Genomic DNA, 21,995 nt, shown 5'->3' with positions numbered 1-21,995 from the left:
TCATTTTTGATTAATATTTCAGTACATTTTCTCAAAGTTGAAGAGGAAGCATACCTTGTTCTTAAAGGATTAGAAAGAGTAATTGCTACAAATTTTGAATAATACTAGATTACTCTACATTCTCGATGTCATAGAATTTCAGTGTTATTCACGTTTATCACTATAATCTGAAATTCAACAATTTAAAATGATTAAAGAAGAATGCATCTTTTGAGGGGGAGCTTTAGATATTCAGTATCCTATCCCAAAGACACTTTATTTTGATGCATGCTTTGAACTTTATGGATTGATTTTGATGAACCTCCTTATATTGCAAGACATGCTTTAATTACCTTGAGATGAGTTCTATAAAGGTTGTCTTATCTCAAACCTTGAGTCTTATGAAAATAAGCTGAAACTTATAGAAAATATATTTTTGAGATTGACAATTTTGTTGAACATTATCTTAGGATTCTAAACTCTTAAATGGAATGATCAATTGAGGGGGAGAAAGAAAATTTCAGAAGGAGAGGTCTTATGGAACTTAATTACATGAATCTATAGGAGAGGGAAAGAATACTAAATGAAAAGTGATCCTAATACTCTCCAATATGTATCATCTGAAATTTAAATCTGAAAATCTTTATGATACACCTTGAGGCGTGTTATTTGGTTAGTATATCTTATGCATCACTCATGAACCAAATTACAAATCTTGAGAGCCTCTAACTTAATGAAAAAGGGGGAGAATAACGTGTAATTGACTTGAACTTTAGAACTTAAATTGTGTGCCAATTCATATTGTTATGTATCAAATTGTGCTTACTTTCTACAGAGATAAAAGAAAGTCTCTAAAGAAATCATGTTGCATGATTTCATATTTTGGTGTTTGTGCCCCAATGATCTTATTATCATTAAAGAACTTTGAAGTTATTAAGACTTAATGATCCAACATGATGATGTGTCTTTTACATATATAGGTTTTGACCTGTTACTCTGAAAATTAATTAAATTGCTCTCCTGTTGATAAAACACTTAATAGATTGGGCAAAAGATCTTAAATGAACAAGCTTTCATACTTATTATTGAAGAGATGTTAGACTTCCATTCGTGCTTTTCATTGAATATCATTTGTGGTACTTCTTGAATTAACCTAAGAGAGATTCCACCCACACTTGATTAGAAAACTATCTGTGGTATCAAATTAGAAAACTTCTTGAAATCACATTCAATGTGTTCTGCTCTGAAATTATCTTAATTGGCTCTGATCTGTGCTCACTAATCTGATTCCAATATTATTGCCTTGAGTTATATGATTCATATTCTTGCAATAATTCAACATTCAAATCAGAGTACAATAAGGAAAAGAAATATTTGTGCTTAATGTTTCCCTATTTTTTTTTGATGTTGTCAAAAAGGGGGAGAAATATTTAAGTATATGCTTATAATGCTTTTTGTATTGAGTACAAATCAGCTTAAATTGATTGTGTTAAGCTGATTGAATCTAAAGCAGTATCATGAAGTATGTTTCAAATATATATGTTTTCTACTTCATGCAACTTAGCTATGTATTACTTCTAGAAAACAATATCTTTTATATTGCATATACTCCAAGTTTTGTCATCATCAAAAAGGGGGAGATTGATGACCCAAAGATTGATTCATAGATTGATTTTGATGATCACAAAACCTTGAAGTATAGATACTAATGTTTATGTTGCAAGGAGAAAGATATTTATGTTGCAAGGAACATAGCAAGTTGGAAGAACACAAGAAGGCCTCTAAAAGCACTCAAGAAAAGTTGGAAGAAAGCTACAAGTTATTGGCCCAAGTCTCAAGTTCAAAAGATTCAAATTGGAGGAGCAAATTCAAGGAAAATTTAAAAGAATAGTCTTCGAGTCGACTCCTGAGGAATTCGAGTCGACTCCAATGCTTGGCGAGTCAACTCGAGAGTAGAACGAGTCGACTCCAGGGTGTAAAAGGCAGAAAAGTCAGAGAGGGATTTTCGACCCTGAGATTCGAGTCGACTCCTGAGGAATGCGAGTCGACTCCAATGGTTGTCGGGTCGACTCCAAAGAAAGCGAGAGTCGACTCTCAGTGGTACACAAGGGAAAACTCAGAGAAGCAGTTTTTGGACACTGAGATTCGAGTCGACTCCCACAAAGTCCGAGTCGACTCCAAAGACAGCGCAACCCCAAGACAGAAGACGGTATTTTCGTCTCTGAGAGGCGAGTCGACTCCAAGACAAGTCGAGTCGACTCCAAGGCAGCGCGGCTCCAAAATACAGAGGATCAGTTTTCCGACTCTGAGATTCGAGTCGACTCCCAGACAGCTCGAGTCGACTCCAAGGCAGCACTACACTAAGATGGCAGAAGACCAACTTTCGAAAACTGAGAGCCGAGTCGACTCCAAGGAAGTTCGAGTCGACTCCAAGACTGGACGAGCCAAAAGACAGAGGATCGGGAGTTCGGGCTCTGGGATTCGAGTCGACTCCCAGGATAGTCGAGTCGACTCGAGTGGACAAAATTCAAATTTGGAACAGTTGCCGAGTCGACTCCGGAAAAGCTTGAGTCGACTCCCGCTACAGCCGAGTCGACTCCTGATCGCGCGAGTCGACTCCGATCCCAACGGTAATATTGTCAGGAGGTGCAGACTGGTTCCAACGGCTATATTTTTGTCTCTAACGGCTATATTCTTGTTTCCACTCCATCTAAAGCTATAAAAACAAGAAGAGAGCTAGGGGAGAACTCATGGAAGTGGGAGAGAACATTTAGGAAAAAGATTCCAGAGAGATTACACGGAAAATCTCCCATAAGCACAAAAGGGCCATTCAAAGGAAAATAGAGAGAAGAAGAGTATCCAAGTGAATCACAAAGCTTCCTCTCCATCCGTGTGCTGCCTCGGTGATCCTCTACTTCGTGCCAAATCAGAAGAGGGTCAAGTAAAGAAGAAGCCGAGCTCCTTCATCTTCAAAACTCGTTTGAGGGCTTCTCTTTACTCTATTTGTTTATATTGTCATATTTGCTTGTTTAAGAAGCTTTGTTTTGTTTTATACCTTGTTTTAATATCTTGTAACTTGATTCAATCAAGGGATTGAATCAAGGGGTTAAGGTTTGTTGGTGAGCCAAAGGGAAAACCAACTGTGCAAGGTTTGTTGGTGAGCCAAAGGGAAAACCAACTGTGTAAGGTTTGTTGGTGAGCCAAAGGGAAAACCAACTGTGTTAGGTTTGTTGGTGAGCCGAGGGTAAAACCAACGAGTAGGGTTCGATTGTGATCCCGGAAAAACAATCGGAGTGGTTCTAGTCGGTGAGCCTGGAAAAACCGACCGAGTTCGTTGTGCGCTCGTAAAACAACAAGTTGGGTTGTGAGCTTGTAAAACAACCGGCTGTAATCGGTAGGATTATAGTGAAATTCCCAAGAGGTCTTGGGGAGTGGATGTAGGTGCTGGGGTGCACCGAACCACTATATGTCCTTTGTGTTTGTAATGCCTCTAGTTATTGTCTAACTAACACACTTACTTACTTAGATAAATTGCTTGCTTAATTCTTATCCGCACATCCTTTAGTTGCAAGCATATTTAATCAAGTCGAAGTCTATACATCAAACCCTTGCTAAGTTTAACTTTCACTGTGCATCTATACAACTTAGCATAGTTAATCAAAAAGTTTTAGAAGTAGCATAAAAGTTTTGAAAGACCCAATTCACCCCCCCTCTTGGGTTGTATCTACTGGGCAACAATTTTTTTTTTAAAAATTGATGTTTGGATATATAATGGCTGAAAGAATAATTTTTAGTTTACCATGAAAAAGTATACATTTCAGAATTGCTTTTGTTTGGTTAAGCATCTAGGTTTTTTATAAAGTTGTATAAATATTTGTTATGTTTTTAATGAAGAGATAAATTTTATCTTAATCTACTTAAAAGCTTGATGGTTTTTCTGGAAATTTGTTTTTTCTAATTCTCATCCAGTGAGAACGAAATTTTCTTATATCCTAGGAGTTTTTTTAATAAAATATAAAAATCTTATTTTCATATAAAAAATACTTTTTTATTTCTAATTCTGACCAGGCATATCTCCATTTTTCAGTTGAAACCACTTTTTTTTTCCTCACAAACCAAACCAAACGAGTCAAAGATAGGTTTCATTCTATCAATGAGGAGTGCATGATTTCTTGTTGGCTTGAAATGGACAAATAAAAACATTTCAATCTGCCTCAGCATTTGGCATCATGGTCTCTACCATTTCCACCTCATAGCCATTGCATCATTATTGTCATACTATCCATACTATACTAAGGTTCTGTTTGAGGGAGCCATTAGTAGTAGAGCTTTTGGAAGTAGAGCTGTTGGAAGTAGAGCTGTCTGAAGCAGAGCGTTTATAAAAATCTGTTTGCTGTTTGGTAACCATTTCTAAAGTGTTGTGGCACTTTAACATGTGTTTGGTAAACAAATTGAGAAAATACTTTTGTGTGACAAAATGACCATAAAGGATATTACCAGTATTATATAACATAGCATAATAAAATATAATATGTATTAATACATAAATATATGATATAGTATAATATTAATATAATATAATATAATATTATTATAATATATTATTATAACATTATGTATTATAGAATAATAATTTAATATTGTTAGGGGAAAAACGGATTGCCCCAAAACGTATGAATGCATCACCGGCACGTGACCAAGGCGCCCGACCTGAAAGCACCCGACCTGGAGGCGCCCGACCTGAAGACGCCCAACTTCGAGGCGTTCGACCTGGGCACCCGACCTCGGCACTCTTGACCTCGGAAGCCCGACCTCATTATCCACCCACTGCGGTCACATCCTTCTGCAGCTTGATCGGGGGACCATGCCCTATTACCGCTGTCAACAATTAATGCGCATGGCCTCTGCAGATCTCCGGCTCACTCAACAATTAATGCGCATGGCCTCCGCAGATCTCCGGCTCACTCAACAGTTAATGCGCATACTATCCACGGATCTCAGGCCCTCCACGGCGAACAGTTGACCTACTCAGCTACGTCCGATCAGCCACGACGACTCACTAGCTCCAGCCTGATCTCCCACGGCAATGCATTAATTCACACGATCGTGCATTAATTCATACGATTGTGCTCAATCATTACGGTAATTCGTTCGCCCCGTCACATCACAGGTAATCCTGTACTCCTCTATAAAAGAGAAACCCCTCCCTTTTAGAGCGGGTCTGGACTCTAAAAACTAGAGAAGATAATCTCTCTCCCCTTACACATTAGCCCCCTCTGACTTAAGCATCGGATGGCTGGCGTCGGAAACCCCGGCCACCGGCTTTTTGCAGGTCCTCCGGAGGACGCCGCCCGCCGACAGACCGCCACCCGCCATCTCTTACCGGAGCTCCCTCCTTCTCAGCCAGTGGTCGCCCCCGGGTCTAATTTCCAGCAATAAATATAATATTAAATTATTTAACATAACATATCAATGTATTATGATATAATGTAATATAATATTATATTTATAGTATAATACAATAATAAATATATAAAAATATTATAATTATTAGTGTAAATTAATTTTTCATCATTCTAATGACCATTTATCTCTCTAACAAATTTTTTAGCTAGGTGATAAAATTGGTTAAATAATTAATAATATTTATTTTTATTTATTTATTTAGATCAGATTATTTGTCACTCACTCATTATTTTTCTTTTTATTTATTTATTATTTTATTTCATTGAAATATAGAGGGATCGCCGGCCATGGGTGGTGGCCGGCATGGTGGCTGCCACCGTGGGCAGCCACGAGCTTCCAAAACAAAAAAAAAGAAAAAAAAAGAAGAGGAAGAAGGAACAGAGACGACAGCGTTGAGAGGAAGAAGAAGATAGAGAGGGAGAGGATGGGTGAGAGAGGAAGAGGCGGGATGAGGATTTTGGGGAAAAAACGTGTGATTTAAATGGAGGTATTTTGGTCCAAAAAACAGCTTTCCGACAAAGCTGAAAACAGCGTTTTCGAAAAGCTCCAAATTGGAGCTTCTCCCCAAAAGTTGTTTTCAGCTTCCTGCAAAAGCTGAAACAGCTTTCCGAAAATTTTACCAAACACCATTTTTTATCTAAAAGTACTTTTGGAGGGCCAGAAAGTGCTTTTTGGCCCTCCAAAGGCTCTTCCAAACAGGGCCTAAACATGATTTTGATCTTGACCGAGATATTGTCCTCCAGGATCACATCTTACATAAGTATCAGACAGTAACCAACAAATGATACATAGATCTTGACCCTTATTATCTCTCTTAATGTCAACCAATATAAATCTTGCTATATGATATAGAGAAAACTACTTTAACTATCCCAGATCCTTTCTAGTTCCTTTTACCCCAATTGCTGCTTTTTTTAATAAGTAAATATTAAAACCAACGCCTACAAGAGCAGTTAATTTTGTATTTATTGTATGACCTTAGATGAACAGGATTGATGGAGATAAATTAATTCAGCTCATTTGATCCACCAAAATAGCTAATGTATGAGGTATCTACCATTAAAAACCTTCGTACTGCTTATGATTATTATCGTAGGCACCAAAGCTTCCATGATCAAATCAACTTTATTAGCACCACCACTATTATTGTCCCAGCAACCACCAAGCGTAATTGCCACCAACATCACCTTAGCCATTATGACCACAATCACTGCAATCCATAATGCTGCAACCGCTATCTAACATTACTTACCATCCATCAATAACATCCTTCATTGTTTTAAGAGGCAGCTGCCTTAACCTTTTCATGCATCCCACATTCAATGGCAATAAACCCGGCAAGAAATCCAAGGCACTCTCCTCGATCCCAGGCTATCATCATAGAAGGTGGTCCTGATCATAAACATTTGACGGTAATTCCGGTGTTGATCCACAAATTCTACTGCTATTGCTAGATGAGTGTGCATGGTTTTAATACTGGTGGCCCAAGAAAGGGGCATGGTGCCAACTTTTGTCATATAAACTTCATGACATCTAGATACAGGCCCTCCCTGGGACCATCAGTGGTGGGGCTGAATCTACCATCTGAAGCTGTGGCTTTTTCAACTCTCTTGGCATCTTGCAGCTTTTGGAGCCTTCCAAGTAGGAGTTGGAATCAATTCTGACATAGAGAGGTAAAATCCTGCAGTTGGGGTCGTTCCGGTCAAACTCGAAGCTTTCACCATGAGCCACTTCTGTGTTTGCTTATATTGGTGACCAAGTAGTCAGCTTGAGCCCTATCTTCCTTGCGGATTCTCGGACTTGATTCTTTTTTATAAACTTAGTATTACTTAAAAAAAATAGTTTTCTCGAAATGCCGGCTAGGGCAACTTGTCGATTCTTCTGATGCTGACTAATCAATCGGCTTGGAAGTTAGAATGGAGATGCCATAACAAACCCATCCAATCAAGCTTTCTCATCAAAAGATAAAGTTTTTTAGCAGATCTCTCCAAACTAATCCGAGCGACAAATTCGGTTGACAGACCGCCACGACATGCTTTGAGGCTAGAATCCGGAGGCTCCATCGGCCCACGGCAAATATTCCGGTGATTCTCAAGTGCAAATACTCCCTAATTTCTTAAAAATTAAAAGTTGGCGGACCATGTTCGCATGTATATGGTGCGTGACAATTAATCAGCTAACCATTTGAATGACACGAACTGGCAGGTAGGTTGCATCCTCGTAAGAGTTTCTATCTTTGGTCTCTTTCATGAATGTCTGGGCGCCCCCGACCAAGTAATACGAAGCCCCGCCTGGGAGAATCCAGCTCCTTTTGTTCAGTCACATCATATAGAGACAATTCAGAGATGGGTGCATTTCGGGGCTGCTTTTTTTTTTTTTTAAATGCATGGTAGATGCAGGAGCTAGCCTAAAAATCATTGTGCACAAATAGTTGGAGTTTATGTATGATTCCCAGCTTCTGATTTGTTACTTCATCTCCACTCCAAATTAGAAGCTCAGAAGGCTGAAGTCCTCATGCTGTTTCTCACATTTTTTGGGCTACCTTGGAAGACTAAATTCCAGGTCTCTGCTTCAGATGTTTCTGAAGATCTGTGGTCTTGATCTTGCTGTTCTATCATATGCTGGCAGAAATTTTGTGATCTCTCTTAGAGAACATCTGTTTTTGTTCTCTGTAAATATTACTCTGCATATAATTGCACATTTCATACAATAAAAGCTTTGTGGCTTTATTCTAGCCTCCCTTTTCATCAGAAACCATTTCGGGTTGCCTTTGGTATTTAATTTGCACTCTTAAATTGGTGTCCAAGATGGGAAGGGCGAAGGATCTCTTGTGATGGCACTGCACAAACCAAGAGTGAATTGAACAATTGTTAACCAAGTTAAAAAGAAAAGGTTTAAGAATTTATTAATAACTTGGAGAATATTGCTACTCCAGTGTAGTTTGATATGAATGTGTATACTTATCAAATAGGCAGTCTCTGAAAATATAATTTTACTACGTGATCTCAAAATGTTATTTCACTGAAGGGAAGTGATTTGGAGGGGCCATTGGATGGCGCAATGCATGGTGTGGTAGGGCTAAAATAGAATATGTGGTCCTAGAAAAGTTGCTAGCTTCTTGTAAACCAAATAGACCTGTGTAAATGGCATCAATCCCCCTCTTGTTGGTTGGATAGGTTGTGAGGCAAGCACTCCATAACAATACTATTTAGTAAGACTTCACCATGTGTAATCAGGAGCAGCTCAATGCATTTAGAGGCCTAAGGCGAACTCAGTAAGATGAGCCTTTTTTTTTTCTTCTACACTTTTTCTACACTAGCTGACCTAAGATGAACTCACTAACTTGAGCCCTTTTTTCTTTTTATTTTGTCTTTGAAGCCTTCCCTGCGGTGGATCTTTTTTGGGCTGGGGCTTTAGGCGACTACCTCAGTCGTCTAAGAGTTGGGCCGGCCTGCCTATAATGTGAGTAAAAATAAGGGACCGGGAGAAAGAAATGAAGTGGACACAATACATAAACATGACTCTAAGCCTCGGTATAGAGAGGATGCTTGGGAGTAAGTTAATAGTATAGAGAGAGTCGTTCAGGAAAGGAGAAAAGAAAAGCAACTATACGTCATGATTGTTAGGTGTCTTGGTGATGCTCCCACCACGATATTATATACACACACATCAGGCATGCTTGATTTTAAAATATTAGATTTAATTTTTTTTGTCTATATCAAGTTGAATATTTACAAACATATAAAAATATATATTAAAATAACAAATAATGCTGATAAACAATTGGTAGGAAATAGGACTTCCACCCGCGCTAACTTTATGAGATGTCTCAGCAAGTAGCCAGACAACTAGTCACAAGGTCATTATTTAAAGGAAGGACTCGCTCGCTTGGAGATCTAGCTGTGTATCTATTGCTCATCAAATTAGATTGTCAAGTTCGAAAGTTTTTGAAACTCCAACAACTTCCCGACATGATAATGAAAGGTTAGAGGGGAGAAATGAAAAAAAGCCGTGGATTGTTGCTTGATACAACATAGCAACGGATGGGAGGGGAGAAATTTATTAGGCCTAAAATTTTTAATGGCAGAAGGGGGATGTCAAACGCGGGTGGCCATGCGAGGAAAGGTGAAGGGGAGGAGATAACAACATAAAAAGACGAGGAGGTTGCGGCAGAGAGGGATCTCCAAGAAGAAGAAGGTAGAAGAGGAGGACGAAGATAGGACTGCTACGATGGTCTCCATCTCTCCCTCTTACTCTCCATGAGATCAGGAAAAGGCCTAAGTCGGGTTGGGTCATGTTTATCTTGAGTTGGATCGAATCAATCTGACTTACACTTGTGTCAGGCTGATTCAACCTAACTTATACTTGGCTCGGGTTGGGTTTTGAGTCGCATCACATCAGTACTCGACCCATTGACAGGCTTTAGCACCAATCGCTTAGTATTTAACTGGTGAGCAATTTGTCATGCACTCCATGGCGCCATGTTCATAGGTTTTGGCTTCCGCAGTGTATCAAAAAATATGAAGTGGTTATAGAACAAATAGAAATAGGGGAGTGCAAGCACAACTCGAAGCCTCATGCACATAAGATTCTCCCGAGTTTAAGTATAGAGATAAAACTAATTACACCATAAAAGAAAAAGAAGGGATCGATATACTTATATATGCTTCCAGATGTAATCGGTGGTGCATCAACCACCACAAAAAAAAAAGAAAAACAAAACAAAAATTATCAGGTATCTATATGAGCCGAACACTTTCATGCAGGTAGTAAAATGCTAAAATTAAGAAACAATACTTAAAACCAATGGGTAGAGAGATAGTACTCCAAGTAACATTAGTAAAGAGTTCCACTGCCTCTGTTCCATCCAAAAGCTTGGTGGTTAGTTTAGCATTGCTCTGAGTTCATGACATTTTCCTGAGCACCATGCATCGATCCAAGTGGATACGACCGCAAGCATGCTCCTTAACTGTTCATGCCCAAGATCGGGTACTTGCCGTCCTCAACCGGGTCGTATTCATCTACGTTCTACGTACTTAACATTACTCCGCAATATGAGTGTGTGTGAGAGAGAGATAGATAGAGAGAGAGAGAGAGAGAGAGGAGAGATGCTGCAATGCATGTCGTTGCATGCTGCAGTACGTTTCGCTTCTACACTGACACCTGATGCCTCGTCGCGTCACCCAGTCCTTAAATTATGGAGAGAGAGAAGGTTTGGTAAGTTACGCAGCATGGGACCATCCTTTTTTAGGGACAATTACTGCTAGGATCGCCAACCCTTTTATTGGAGAATCCATGAAGACTTCGATCCCCACTTCGTTAGGGCTCATGAAAGCCGCACTCAAAGGTCCCAAGCTAATTAAAACCATTGATGAACGGAACGTGTTTCCCCATCATTTGTTTTAGAGTATTCGGACTATTCAGGTCTAACATGTATTCAGAAAGACAAACAGACACTTCAGAGGCATCTTATCATGGGTTGGAGGACGAGAAGCTGTTAGAACGCTCCAAATCTTTCATTTTCTATTTTATGGATGTATCCATATCAAATCTATTGAATTCATCCGTATTAAGTTTCCAGCGAGGACTAGGTAAATGTCAATGTCCTGGGACAATAGTTGGACCCAATTGTGCCACCGTCTAATCCCTCCTTACAGTCTTAGGTGGTCACGTTGACCTCAGAGCCGGTTCGCTCCGGCATGGAGTTTGGTAGCCCTAATAAGCCTTTGTTAGGTGTTTCATGCTTTCGCTTTCTAGGCATGTGGGGTGGAGCAGTCTGGTCCCAGTGCACCAAACAAAGCTTCATGTGGTGGGGTCGCATAAAGCTGACATCCCCTTGAATTTGGCTGACTCCACGTGTACCCCACAAAAGAAAGTCTTTGCAAGAGTTCTAGGCACATGATGTTGTGCCATTATTGCTATTGTCTTATTTTTCTCCCATCTCATCTGCAATTTGATTTTTTTTAGCTTTTACGTGTGTTTCTCATCAATATATAGGCCTCAAACAGGATATTTTAACTTCTTTTTTGGGGGTACAATATGTAGCTAAGCTACTAGGTTACATAAACATAGCAGCTTCCAATTTGCGAGTTCCTAATGCATGCAACTCACGAGAACAGATATTTGCAATTTTATTATTCAGTTTAGTAACTTTCTCCATAGGGACAAGCAAGAGGCTTATGCATGTCCTATATCTTCTTAGTATTTATCAACCTCTATAAACTATTTATCCTCTCCAATAGAGCTTGAAGTGCTCAAGATAGAGAAAGTCTATAAGACGGTAAATAGGCATTTAATTTTTGTGATTGGAATTTCCTACTTTTCGTATTTTAATGAAATATATAGTGTATAATTTCAAGTTGTCTGTATTCTAAAATACAGATTGACCAACATCTATAACTATTCAAGTCCAAATTAGTAAAGATCTTCAGCATCAAATTTGAATTCAAAAATTTTCTGATTGCCAAGTAGATAGATATAATTACTAGAGCAAGTCCCGGTTTAACTTTTGATACACTAATATTGAAGGTGCACGCATGCATTATCTGTTTATTTACAATATTATAAAGACCGTGCTATTTTCCAACATTTTATGGCATGGTAATCTTTTCTAGGGTGCAAATGGCATCTATTTTGTCACTTATCTTAGCAAATGTATAAGATAGGCTATCTTTGTCAAGAGGATGATTGCCAAAATTTCGTAAAAATAACAAAGCAAGGCGTTGCTTTGAGTGCGTGAAAAGACAAACCTTTTAGAGCTCCGAGCCGCCTGGAAGGGTACTCTTTATGCGAGACAGACACTGGGTGCAAACCAGATCATTCTTGAGGGCGACTCGGCCACTGTGATTGCATGATCAGGGGCCGAGTCGTGCAGGTGAGGGTAGACCGCTGCTTCTGAACATCGCAGACTTCTACAAGCGTGTGAAACCTATCAGGCTACACACGTCTACAGGAAAGCGAATTGTGCAGCTGATGGGTCGCGTCCTATGCGGCTCACATCTGGAGGTTTTATTTTGAGGAAGTCGACACAGTGCCAGAGTCTCTTTTTAGCTTTATTTGTTTCAGATTTGCAGGCCGTATCACATCCGTAGGGTGTGAGCCGCCGTCTGTACCAAAAAAAAAAAGAGGGTAGGGATGTCAAATAATAATAGTATAGGGATATTTAATTTTATATATAATCCCCATTTTAGAGATAGTCACGTTTTCTCTCCTTTTTTTTTTTTTTGTCAACTTTAGTTTTTTTTTTTTTTCCTCTCCTTATCCTTCTTTCTCTAAGTTTGTTAATAGAATCAGGATGACCTGTTACCTTCCCTTTCATAAAGAGGAATGCACTTACACTGTGCAGTGCTATTTATTATTACTATTACTATTTTTACAGGCAATGGTACTTTTTTTGAAACACGATCTTTACAAGCAAGGGCCCCATGACGTGGACTTACACAACGCTTACTCTATGAGCACAAGGCAAACAAGATATATATAATTGAGGAGGGCCTTTTTGAGTGAGCCTAAACGTTTTCAGATGATCTTTTTGGTTGTACTTCGAATTAATTGAGCTACTTGATTGTGTTTATGGTTGCATAAGTTGTGAGAACCGCTACATATATATATTTAGTCTAATATAATTATTTATTAAATAAATTTTGGATATTTATACAGTATCAAAAAAATCTAAATAATATTTTTTTAATCAGCTATTTTAGGTAATTACAAATAGTATCAGAACGGATCCGGACCTGACCCATAATCTATGTGGACTAGGAAACATTGTAATACATATTCATTGGAATTAACCACGTATCGATTGTGGTGCTTGTGATTAGATTTGGATGGATTTGAACTCTTAACCTGGCAAGGATGTCAGGATTTAAATAGAGAGAATGCATAAGGATCTGTGCGGGCTTTTCTGGTCCCTTTTTTACCATGGCGCAAGTGCACGAAGGGCGGGAGAGGGGAAGAGCAGATCAGCTGCTTTCTAAATTGAGTTGAATCGTGGAAAATGCTTGCACCGGTAACTCCGAGAACCACACTTCTCTTTTTTTTTTCTCATTGCCACTTCAGCTTGGTGCATGCATATGTTTAGTTTTATATCGATTATTTGCTGGATAGATCTTAGATATTCGTATAGAATTAAGAAACTTAAATAATACCTCTGACTAGCTATTTTGGATAAGATTCTGAATTATTATATAAGGAGGCCAAAGCACAGATATCCTCACAGGACCTGTATGGTTCTATTGTTCAATACTTATGCAAAAGACCCCCTATATGGAAGAAAATCCCTCTGCACTGTGAGAAGTTAAATCTCGGCATAGAGGGGTGGTTGTGGATGCAATAATATTAGATAAAAGGATATGTTCCTAAAATATTTCTCAACTTATCATCCACAAAAGGACAACTACAAAGGCATCAATCGCCTAATTAATCTGACAATAAACTGCCAAGAGCCTGATGACTTAGCACTGACGCTTTAGTGGCCAGTTAATCCAAAAATCAATGCAGAAATAAGTTGGTGTAGTTGTAAGGCAGTTTTTTGGCCGATGATTTTTTATTTATTTTTTTCCGTTCGTGCGTGTGGGAGCATAGGGATGACATAAGGATCCACATATGAACTTTAGAGAACTGGCTGAAACCACTTCAATTTCTGCTAGAAATCGCCTCAATTAAATAGCTGAAATAAAAATCATTCATCTTTATTTCTATTTTAGAGTCCAACTTTTCTCAATCAAATATGCTCCGACTTTAAAAAAATAACATTCGTGCTGGAAAGGGAGGAGACAAATTTAGGTAGCATCTCTCTCATGCACACACAAACATGCTCAGAATCCATATTATTACCAAAGTAGGCTTTCTAAATGTGCTGGAGTTTATTTAATATAAGATACCAAGACAGAAACTCTTTTTAATTTGAAGGCTACTGCAGGGAATCGTTCTAATTTTCAATTGCATGCTCTCTCAAAAACTCCTTTTTTTTATTTTTTAAGTTTATTTTTTGATGGCACAAGTTTGACTTAATTTCTCCAACTTACCATCGTGTCCATCTCTGTGCAATCCTTCTCTCTCTCTCTCTTTTTTCTTTTTTTGCTAAGACGGATAAATCATACTGACGAGTACGGATATGCCCAATAAAAAAAAAATAAAATATTTCGGAGTGCTAGAGGCATCTTCTATCATCAGCCCACAAGATACTATCGTGGTGACTAGCTATATAAGCAGCCATCCAATCACCTCATTAGTTTCATGAATACATGCTTGGCTTGAAAGGCCCTTCCACCTCTTCTCTTTTAGATTAGCCAACAAAAATGTGATAGGTTTGTTGCTACGATAGGGCAGTTGTATGATTTTTTCTCTATAAACATCCACACGTTTAATAAACTTCTTGTTTATGATTTTTAGCAAAATGGGGAAGCTTCCACCTGACCAAATCGGACAGCTAGAGTAGCCCACCATGGTGGCTCTCACTAATATATATTACTCTAGGCACTGTCACGCTTTGTTCAATGACGATTCCATGTATCACTAACAATAAAACAGAGCCTGATGGTACCTCCTACTAATTCCTGATTAGTGGCACATTAAGTGAAGTCCTCTCCAACTTCTCCTTGCCTAATCCAGCAAAAGTAACTCATTAAAATAAGGCTTTCTTTTAAATAAAATAATACCCTTCTTTCGGACAAACTGCAGTTTTTTATTGCCTGCATGGGTACAAGCAATTGGAGTATTACTTAAAAACCACTAGCTACGATGCATCGTATAGCTGTGCAAGTAAAATAATCAATATTTGGCGAATAAAGTCTTACAAGAACGAACGATTGTAATTGGCTGTGTATATAATCATGCAGTGCAGCAGGAGCGGCCAATATATTTGGACTAAGACTATTTTATCTTTGAGGTCTTTCCTACATGAGCCGTCCCAAGACAAATTACAAGAAGACCTTTTTTCTTTTCATTTTATTTTTAAGGCCTTTTCTGTGGTGGGCCTTTTTGGGCCGGGCCTTAAGCGACCGCCTAAGTCGCCTAAGGATTGAACTGGCCTTGAGTGCAGGGTGTGTGTGTATATATATATATATATATAGTTTTTTATTATATTTTAATTTTTTTGGTACATCGGCTGCTGACACTAATTTTCGCATGAGCACAGTATCTGAATCAATAGAAAAAGGACTACACAATGATAGAAGAATAAAAGTATGCTGGTGGACAACAGGAGCGGCAACCTAATCAGTAGTCCATTCATCTCACAAAATACGTGCACGATTTGGAATGCACAACACTCTCTCGATAGTCGCCGGATGTCGCGTAGTAGCAATGCTCAACCCTTGCTCTTCCTCTAGAATGTGCCCAATCACTTGGTCTAAGTCTTCCTCGAAGATGATGCACCTCGTCTAAACATTTATCTTGGTAGTTTTTTGCATGCTAAGTTTTGCCCCAAAAACTGACGCCTCGAAGGGTGGACGACATCTCACAGCGATCAACCTGAAATTCTGATCTATCCTCGCAAGCTAAAATGCGTGTCAGGTAATTCTCCGAAATCCTATGGGTACCTCTGTAACTTCCCTATCTCCAAATCTTTACATCCGGTTTGATAGATTCCCAGGTCAGTGACCAAACCCAAGGAGGCCCTGTCTCTCTGACAAGGAAAGAGAGGCCAAAGAGCCCAGACCCCAAAGAGAGAGTCCTTGAGGCAATCCAAAGCTCATTCCAAAAGATTCTTCCCCAATAAAGACATGCGCCACGGGAAGTCAAAATATATAAAAATATATAAACAACGCATAAATACGGAAAATACTTTTTATAGCCCTTAGCGTACTTCTAACATTCCCTGACCCGGTTTTATACAACTTTGTAGAGGTCCAATAGACTATATAACGCTCAACACCAACTCGTGCATGGGGTACAAAAAATTCGGGTTGGCGCCCGTTGCCGGTATGGTAGAAAGGTACGTGAAGCGAACTGTAAAAATATAACGTCAGGGTCCCAAAGTACATGCGTAGAGATCTATCTAAAGCTACCTTTTCCAGAACATCTACGCCCCCCGAAGCCTCAAAAAGCTCTACTATTCTTCGCTATTAAAAAGCACAAGAGCCTCCACTACAGATCAAAAAATAAAAAAAAAAAAACTTCCAGTAATTAGTACTAAAGTGGAACCTTTTTTCGTAGGCAAAACTGGGAAAAACTTTTGTTCAGGTCTTCAAGAAATGAACAAGCAGCCTCGCTCAGCCATTTTAGATAAGATATTTGTATTCCCAGTGTACTCAGGAGGATGGAAGAGGAAGCCAAAGAGGCAAACTGGAAGTCTCCATCTAAAGCAAATAAAAGATCAAGTATACAGTTGTTGTCTTCTCTTTAACTTTTTTATACATGGTTACTTATTTATCCTGCATCACTCTCAGTATCAATGATATATATATATATTATGATAGTCCATCAGGGGTACAGTTTAACCCAAGCTGGCATGGCCCAAATGGCAGGTGCTGGCTTTATATACCGGGGCAAAAAGGCTCAGAGAGCTGTAACCAGCCACACCCACCCCTCACTTCTTTTTTCCCCACCACCTCTTTAAGAAAGCCCACATCACTTGTGCCCTCATCCATCCATGGCTTTGGATGGGCAGCAGTAGAAGGTGGTGGAGATGGAGAGGGGCTGCTCGAGTTCTCTTGCTGTGTCTGGGGCCTGTGGCTCTAATGACTCCCCCCATGGGCTGAAGTTTGGGAAGAAGATCTACTTTGAGGATGGGGTTGCTGGTGGGAGCTCCGCCAAGGCCTCATCAACCACTGCGTCAGCCTCGCGGCGTCGCCGACGCCGCCGAAGAAAGGGAAGGGGCTGGTGCAAGGGGGGCAGCAGCCACCCAGGTGCCAGGTGGAGGGGTGCAAGGTGGATCTCACTGGTGCCAAGGCTTACTACTGTAGGCATAAGGTGTGTGGGATGCACTCCAAGTCTCCCAGGGTCATCGTGGCTGGCTTGGAGCAGAGGTTCTGTCAGCAGTGCAGCAGGTTAATTAGCTGTGCTTCCCTTTATACGTTTTAGCATTCAGTTCTTAGTTTCCATCTGTAAGTTGGATCCTTCACCTTTTGGGTTCTTGAGAGGCATGAGTGTCTACCTTTCTTCTTCAAGAATATCTAATAATTGTTTTTTTTTTCTGCTCAATATCTTGTCTGATTGGATTTTCATTCATCCAATTTGTTTGTTTGGGCTCCGACTTGGATTATTTTGGTTGTGCTATTTGATTTGGAGCGATAGTTTCATACTCAGAGCTAAAGGGCAGTTTAGGCTCGATTCTTACTTCGAAACATGCGATCTTTGGTTTTTGTTTGGTATATTTGAACATTATTGCCACTGGAGTTTCCTTTTACTTTTTTCTTTAATTTGGATATTATCTGTATCTGTTTGTCTTTGAAATCTAATCTATGGGTAGTGGTTGGATTGAGCCTTAAGAGCTTGTGAAGGTGGTGTTGATTGGGATTGTCTGTCCAATTTGTTTGGTTTGTTTCGCTGTTTCTGATTTGATGAGGACTGCTATTTGTCGATGCTGTGGTTTTACTTGAATGGATGGCTTGCTTAACCACGACGCTTGAAACAGAGCGTAATCTCTGGATTTTGTTTGGTATATTTGGTTGCATCGTTTCATTATTTCTAGTTGAGTACATCTGGGTAGAAATGTGACGGGGGTTAATGCATTTGCTTACACTTTGTTTTGGTCCCCTCCCCCTCCCAACCCAATCTCAGTGGTGTTTGGAGTATTATGACTTTGGACTGTAAAAAAAAGAAAAAAAAATCACAATTTTATATTGAAAGGTTATCTTCACAGTCCTTTTGTTTTATATGGCTGGAAGTAGTTAATTTATTCAGTTTTCTTGACTGCCAATTTGAATGATCTTGACATTTCCAACAAGCTTATACTACATTATTTGTTTTCTAATATTTTCAATCTTTTTTTTTTCTTTTCATCTGGATGCCTAGGAGTTAATTCTGGCAGCTTATGTCGTACTGTTTCATTTCGGGACCACTCCTACATCACCATGCTATGTCATGCAACCTCAACATGTAAACATAATGGTGTACTAAGTAGAGTTGTATTATCCTCTCTCTTGACAAGTTTTGATCGGAATTTAGCTTTGCTTGGTGTCTCCTTAAAAAAATTTGAACAGCTACTTGTCCCACTTGCTTTGTTGTTCTGAAGTGAGAAGCATGAAATATTCTTTTCTGGCTCTGCAATTAACTTGTTATTTGTTCAGCCATGAACAAGTTAAGGTGCTGATGTTTTCTCTTTCTCAGACTGTTGTTTCTAAATGATACTAACAAGCACTTTTGTGTCACCTACTATCATTTCATTGTTCTCTGCAATTTTGGTGCTCTGTCTTTTCCCTTGAACTTTATTTCTAGTCAAGCAGGTTACTGGCTTCTATTCTGGTCTCTTCACTCACTCAGATGTCCAATTGTGCACAATGACGTCTATAGAACTTTTGTTCGAACCCAAAGTTATCTTTAAGATAAAAGAATGGTACCATTTTTCTCCAAGCTATTGTGGCATCCATAAGCATTGGCCTATGTGCGATATAATATAGTAAGATTACAGATTGTGGTAGGCTGTCTTTAAGATATATGACTTACTTTTAAAGGGAAGTGACTTCAAAAAATAAACATCAGAGGGAAACATTTGTTTGTAAGGACCATGATGTGAAATTTATACTATGATAAGTGTATTTGCAGGTTAGCATTCTACTTTGCTTACAATTTATTGCATTTGATTCTTTCACGATGAAGTTTAATGACGAAGATTTTCTTGATATATTGTCGCAGGTTCCACCAATTACCTGAATTTGACCAAGGGAAACGCAGCTGCCGGAGACGTCTGGCTGGCCACAATGAGCGCCGAAGGAAGCCTCCTGGATCGTTATCATCACACATCGGACGGCTGTCATCATCTTTTCATGGTTAGGCACCTTAGAACTAATTTCGTATACTATGGAAGCTCATTTGTTATTCATGATACCCTTTGGTTTAAAATGAACTATCAAACTGTAAACAGAGGATAACAGCAGATTCAGAGGCTTTCTTATGGATTTCACTCACCCAAGGCTGCCTGGAACCACACCAAGAGTATGGCCGACGGTTCGGGCTGGTGATCGGATGCCCGGTCATCAATGGCAGGGCAGTTTAGGAGGTCCCCCACCCAGTGAGGTGGCGCCACATGGTGCCCTGTTCTCCACTGGTGGGGCCCTGTTCTCTCCTCCAGAAATTCCACCAAGCGAATGTCTCTCAGGAGCATCAGACTCCAGCTGTGCTCTCTCTCTTCTGTCAACCCAGCCATGGGGTAGCACCGCTACCAGGAATGATCGGGCTCCGACGATCCCAGCAAGCAGCAGCTTCGGTGGAGCACCAATGGCTCAGCCAGTTATCTCGAACCATTACGTAGCCAGTTCATGGGGATTTAAAGGTCATGAAGGCGGCAGCAGCTCACTGGGAGTCCAGCATGATCTAGGTTTGGGTCCAGTGTCCCAACCCGATGACGGTCAGTTCTCGGGTGAGCTCGAGCTGGCCCTGCAGGGAAGCAGGCAATGCATGGACCTCGATCCTAGTAGGGCCTATGGCCATACTGATGATGTGATCCATTGGTCCCTCTAGACCATTTGCTCATGGTGCTTTTCGGACCATCGATTATGTTCCTTCCAGTATTCTGAATTCTTGTCGTCATGAGCTTTAAGTTTTGGCCCGTCTGGTGATTCTATGTGGGAGTTAATGAACCTGAAACACTTTATAATGGCTTATCAACTTTGTTGGGACCCTAAGAGGCATAACTACATTGCAGGAGATCTTTCAATATGAGTAGCAGCAAGTTGTTCTTTAATTTTATAGGCAGAATTCAATTCCTTGTTAACATGTGTGATGACTATATGCTGTTCCATAGGCAAGATTGGCATCTGTAAAAATTTGTTTGCAGGGCATCCGCCAGCTAATACAGAAGGTAATAGGAGCAACTGAATGCAAGTCTCTAGTATTAGTAGCTCTATCTATATGTAAAAATTTCACTCGAAACTTGAATCCCTATGTTTTGCTGGCTAATTTACCAATAATTGAGCATTCTATACTTTGGCATGAAGATGACACTCTGGGATGATGGATGGCTTAGCATTGCGACTTCAGGACCCCTTGCATTTGGAAAGGCCTTATTAAGCAGCTAACAACCTGGCAAAATTAAGAGTTTCTGAGACAGTGAATGATAGGGAATTCTTTTAACTTTTGTTATGATTCTGTGTAAAATGAAGGTTTTCCGCCAATGTATTTAAAGCACGAGCTGTCTTCTTGAGAAAACAAAGGCTCTACTTGTTGATATAATCGCTAAGCAATCATGCTGATAGTAAATTCCATCAACTGCGGCTTAAACGACAGTTTTAGGACTCATTAATTCTAGGAATTCTAAGCTTCTGCATCTCTGAATTATCAGACAAAGTACCTTTGAGGCCAAAAAGACCACATAAGAAAATTATACGGTAAAATCTATTGACATGGGTTTCCTTGGAAAAAGAAAATTCATTTTGCTGATCCGTTTGCCCTTTTCTATGAAAAAAGATTCAGGACCTGGAAGCTGTATGTGCCAACAATTCTACAAATAAAGCTTTAGATCATTAAGAGGTGTCGAAGATGCTATCAGCTAATTCATGCAATGTTGAGTAATTAAATAAGAATGAAACTAAGTATTCCAGGGATAAATGTCACGTGCACTCCATAGCTAGCAGTGATATGCCAATACCAAGAGAAATTCTTTAGTATGTTCCCACAGTACAATCTTATCCACTTTCTTTTGTGGCATAATCATCTGGTCCTTTTAGCTAGGGCACCATGTATGTCTCCAAAAAAAAAAAACAAATAAAAAAAAAATTGTTTCCGATTTTTATCCAAATAGCTAGTCGAAGATATTATTCGGATTTCTTGATCTTGTACAAGTACTCAAAATTTACCCAAAATCTTGATCGTGTGGGACTAAAGATATGCTCACACGGATCTTCACATATTTTTCTTGTTTAGCTCTGGTGTCCTCGCGAGGCCAAGGATCCAAATCTATTCAAATCCAATTACAAACATCATGATCAGCTCGTGGTCAGCTTAAATATACTCGTGCTGCAGTGTCCTCCAGCTCATATAGGTCGTAGGCCGGATCTGCTTCGATATTATTTGTAACAAAATAGGACCTCGCTCAAAATGGCTAGCCAAAAAGTATTATTTGAATTTCTTGATCCTTATGAGTATCTAAGATCTATACAGTAGGACTAAATACATATTAGCTCGTAACATACAAACCTGGCTCTTATACCCTAATCTCATCAACTAGTAGTATGGAGAAAAAAAATCTTCAATGAATCGCTTTGTAGGAGGTTATCTCATGTATGAGTTTGCCATTCCTTGTATTTTATGATGGCTTCCGGGAGAGGCCACTGAAGCAGACCAACAAGTGCCACCAAGGTGGTAGCTAGTGGTACTGGCAGCAATTCTAACCACAAGGTCCCAAGTTCGAATCGCTGCGGCGACGATTAAATTGTGGACCGGAGCTT

General features: G+C 39.5%; 1 pseudogene; it reads left to right on the top strand.

The window, feature by feature from the left end:
• The first annotated feature begins 16,967 nt into the window (after positions 1-16,967).
• Positions 16,968-20,298, top strand: LOC103702295 (annotated as a pseudogene).
• Positions 20,299-21,995: the final 1,697 nt, after the last annotated feature.

The sequence above is a fragment of the Phoenix dactylifera genome, chromosome 7 (assembly GCF_009389715.1).
Source record: "Phoenix dactylifera cultivar Barhee BC4 chromosome 7, palm_55x_up_171113_PBpolish2nd_filt_p, whole genome shotgun sequence".
NCBI classification, from domain to species: Eukaryota; Viridiplantae; Streptophyta; class Magnoliopsida; order Arecales; family Arecaceae; genus Phoenix; species Phoenix dactylifera.
The sequence above is the reverse complement of the archived record's forward strand: the minus strand, read 5'-3'. Positions and strand labels throughout refer to the sequence as shown.